Here is a 4,747-nt window from a genome sequence, read left to right as displayed (position 1 = left end):
CTCTCCAGTCTATCCAGATCCCTCTGCAGAGCCCTCCTGCCTTCCGGCAGGTCGACACTCCCTCCCAACTTGGTGTCATCTGCAAATTTGCTGATGATGGACTCAATCCCCTCATCTAAATCATCGATAAAGATGTTAAACAGGACTGGGCCCAGCACTGATCCCTGGGGAACACCACTGGTGACCAGCTGCCAGCTGGATGCAGCCCCGTTCACCAGCACTCTCTGGGCCCTCCAGCCAGTTCCTGACCCAGCACAGAGTGCCCTGTCCAAGCCATGGGCTGCCAGCTTTTCCAGGAGTATATTATGGGAGACAGTGTCAAAGGCTTTGCTGAAGTCCAGATAGACCACATCCACAGCCTTTCCCTCATCCACCAGTGGCCTCCGCTGGCCCCTCCCCAGCAGCTCCTTCTCCTTGTCGTGAGGAGCCCAGAACTGACCACAGTCACTGCTGTGAGAGTTCTCTCCCCACGCCACAGGCACCAGTGTCCAGGACAGCAAACTGGAGTGACCGGTGCATGTGTGTCCCTTTGTGGGCTGAAAGATGTGGGAGTAAAGTCCCAGCTCACTCGGGTCAATGCAGATTTACCCACAGCAACAGCCTCGGGTTTTACCCCAAAGTAACTCCTATATCCTTGGTGTTTAAAAAGGATAGGTTCCTTTAAATAAAAAAATTATTACTAATAATTAATGTGTAAAATTAGTTCCTACTGAAGGCACCAGAGCTGCCTCCTGCTTCAGCAGCAGCCCTTTGTCAGTGCCACACATGAGAGACACGTGGGTGTCTTTGGGAGATAAATTGTTAATGGGATTCGGGAACGAAACCCAAAGAACCATTCTTGTGTTTCACCCGCTTGGACTTGCCAGGATCTGTGCTTGGCACGGCCGGGCTTGGGGGAGCGCTGGGCTCGAGGGGAAGGAGGATTGGGATGGGGGGTGAGGGAATTCAGCGAAGTTGCGAACTGCGCTTGGAATCGCTCGGTGGTTGTGTCGGGAATCGCGAGTTCCCGGCGGCCGGGAGGGAGGAGGACACCAGGTGGAGCTCCGTGCTCTCTGCTGGGATATGGGGATGACAATCCTGGCTTGGAGCTGGCGCCTTGCAGGAGTTTCGGGGTCGGGACTCACCACCCAGAGGTGCAAAATGAAACATTTTACCGGCGTATTTGCATTAGCACTTGAGGCCCCCGGGGCCACGAGTACTCAGATCTTGTTAATCCGCAGAGTCTCGTGGATAACCTGCAGCAGGTCTTGTGTGGATCACGATTAAGGGGCTGCACTGACACTGCCTGTTCTCTCCCCGCGTGTGGGGGGGTGTCCCAGTTTAAATGAGACAAAGTCTTTTGCTGAGGATGGATTAGGAGAAAAAGACCCAAACTTCCTTTTCTAGCAATTATAAATTCGAAATTAAGAGGCTCCGATTGTTCGAGAGTGAACTTCCATGTTGGAGGAACTGAATCACTTTTTAGAAATTTACCCAAGTCCTCCCATGGCCCATGCCACTCGAGTTTTTCCACCCCTGGGGCTGGCTTCTGTGCCCGTTCTTGGTCAATTTTGGGCCTAATCACGAATATTAGATATGACACCGTGGCAATAGTTATGACACCTAGCACAAAAGAGAAAATGTCTCTTACATCTAAAGAGAGCTTAAATTTCTCAGAGGCCATTGTATTGAAACCAAAGGGAAAATGTATGAAGGGCTGGGCAAATATACCCCCCTGTGTTTCTCCATAGGGATAGGTGCCATTATCCTTAAAACCCCAAAGGAGACAGTGTAGGTTAGAGCAGTAATATATCCGTGAAAACATATCCCGAAGGAAAATAACAGGTGCTGAGTTTGCTATGTCATAACACCAGTGCGAGATCTCAAACATACTTATTGCAATGAGGGTCATAGTGTCAGAGCTGAAAAACATCGACAGGTGGGACATAGATCTCGGCATAATCATATACCACAGAAAAGCAGCAATCTTAGACTTCATGGTGCTTACAGGTTCACAAACACGTATAAAGTCACACAAGGGCAGTTATTCCTTTTCCATTTTTCCTCTCTCGAGCCCCACGTTGGGCGCCAATTAATGTCCCAGTTTAAATGAGACAAAGGTCTTTTGCTGAGGATGGATTAGGAGAAAAAGACCCAAACTTCCTTTTCTAGCAATTATAAATTCGAAATTAAGAGGCTCCGATTGAAGGAAAACAAATTATGGAAAAGGGAAAAAATAACAGCCCTTTATTGAGGGGGCGCCGTCGGGTCACTGGAGATGCAAAACTTGTAATGTCTTATACCGTTCACCAGGTGGTGCTGTTGAGTTATCAAAAAGTGCAGAACTTGTAATGTCCTATAGTAGTCACCAGGGGGCGCTGTTGGATCACTGGAGGAGTGGAACTTGCAATGTCCAGCCCCCGTCACCGGGCGGCGCTGTGGGATCCCTGGTCGCCGCCGGGTGGTGATGGAGGAGGGGGGAAGGAGGGGGGAAACAGAAAGTTCTCCCAATGGAAGAAAACTCACGATTTTCGGTTGGTGAGGACCCCGCGGTGAGCCAGGCCTGTAACCAGCAAACAGCTGCGCAGAGAACAGCAGCCAAACTCTCCTCCGACAGGCAAAAGACAAAGAAGCAACCAGGCAGTCTCTCCTGCTTGCTGCAGCCTCCCCTCCGGCTCCAGGGCTGAGCTCCAACCCCCAAACCCCACCTCTTTCCATACACACACCCTGGCCTTTTTCCCAATTCCTCCCCCTTCGTTGCTAGGAGATTAATGTCTGGTCATTTAGGGCTCAGGCCAACTCCTTTGTTTATCTGATGGCCCATTAACAACATACACGCAGGAGGGGGAAGGGGAAAGGAAAGACAAAATTTCTTGCTAAAATCAGAACTATGACAGGGGGTCTCAAACCGCCCACTTTTCACTCTCAGCTTTCAGCGTTCCTTCAAGCAGCTGCTTTCCCTGGGGGCGGGAGAGCAGGGGGGAAATTTCCCAAAATCTGGGCCTCTGGAAGTTGGAATCAGCGCTGAAGCAGCGCAGGGAGAGCGTGGGGATTGTTCCTGGAAAATTCAATCCACAGCGAGCTGCACAAGGGGCCAGGCAGTGGGAAGCACAGGGGGGGTTTTGTTCCTCAGGAAGGTGATTTTTCCTTGCTCAGCACCAGCTCCCGGGTTTTGCTGCCAGGAGGGGATCGTGGGGGCCTCCCAGGATGGGCAAAATTTTACTGGGATTGTGGAATTTTTTTCGGGGGAGCAACCACAGCAGCGGCTCTCCTGGCAGGAACAGGAATTCTGCAAAAGCAGAGCTGCCCACAAGGAGCTCTGCTTACCCTGCTGGGGCACTTCAGTGGTTTGAAATGCAGTAAATGGAAAAATAAACAAAATTTGCTAGAAGTAGGTCTGGCTGGGGATGTTGAACACAACAGCAGGATGGGGCTTATCTTTTCTAGAAGTCTTGATTTCAAGACATGCCTAGAGAACACCCTGAGCTGATCAGAGAGAGCAACAGAGGGTCAGCTCCTTTATATTTTTTTAGGTCCCCTGTCCCTTCTGAGTGATTAAATCAATCACCCCTGCCATGAAAAATAAGAGAACTAGGACAAGGAAAATATTTACAGCGAGATTCAGAAACTTCACAGGCAGCTGCCTCAATATTTAGTTTGGAATTCAAACCCTGCTCCGGTTGCAGACAAAAAAATAAAAAAAATATTGCAAAGTAATTGAATTTAGTTTCTGCAGAGAAAAAAAAAAAAACAAAACAAACCCAAACCAACAAACCACCAGTCAGTAAAACTGACCTGTTCAAGAGGTGGATTCTTGGAAAAAAAAAATATAAAAAATAGATCAGAAATAGATCAGCTCATCCCCCAGTCTCTCCCCTGAGGACGGGGGGGATTCAGGGATGTACCTTTTGGGAAGAAGCTGCAGGACAAACAGCTCTAAAGCTGGAGCTTCTCTGGTCAGCCTTGCAGCAGTAACTTGTCCCCCTGTCCAGCCACTCCAGTGAGTGATTCCATAAAATGTAAGCTCTGTGTGTGTCAGGGATGGAGCTGTTTCCCAGAGCCTCAAAAGACAAAGTTTAACTCCTCAGCTCCCTCTAACCCTCCCCGTGTCTCTGTGAGCCCACTGGGGGCTGCTCTGACACCCTCAATCAGTCACTCACTGCCTGACAGTGCTCTCTGTGTTCCCACTCGGTGGGTGTGAATGTCCCTGGGAATTCCTCTTGGCATTGCTGGACTCCCACAACCATCGGGCTCCCAGAACAACATCGTTGTTTTCTCAGTGCCTTTCTAGGCTAAACAAACTTCTAAAAATAGCTGGAGCCCGGGTCTGCAGCAGGGAACAAGGCCTTGCACTGGGGCTCTGTGAAGCTCCTTTGGAAACGGAGAGTTGCATTTACAGAAACAGCTTAAAAAACACTTGAAAATAAAAAGTAACGTTTTATCTCGTTAGAAACGCGGGAGGTGAGTAAGGATAAAATACAATTCTGATGCTTCCTGTGCTGTAAAAGACACCTCAAACCTGTTCCACGCAGTTCACAGCAAACCCAGGTCCCACCTGAGCTGTGGCACGTCCAGATTTTTTGTCACAGAAAGTTCAAACTCCGAGCGAGCGAAAGCTCCACAGAATCTGAGCTGGCACCTTCTCTCCTCGCTTCATCCTCTCTCCCCACACCCAGGGCTCTGATGTTCCTCCACCAGCTGCTTTCAGGCACAGAAAGAGCGTCCCAGAGGGAGAAATCAGGATTAATTAGGATCTCTAACAGCTCCA

Source organism: Empidonax traillii, unplaced genomic scaffold (genome assembly GCF_003031625.1).
Source record: "Empidonax traillii isolate 1590-97213 ecotype Southwest subspecies unplaced genomic scaffold, ASM303162v1 scaffold958:size599741, whole genome shotgun sequence".
NCBI classification, from domain to species: domain Eukaryota; kingdom Metazoa; phylum Chordata; class Aves; order Passeriformes; family Tyrannidae; genus Empidonax; species Empidonax traillii.
This window is presented reverse-complemented; position numbering follows the sequence as displayed.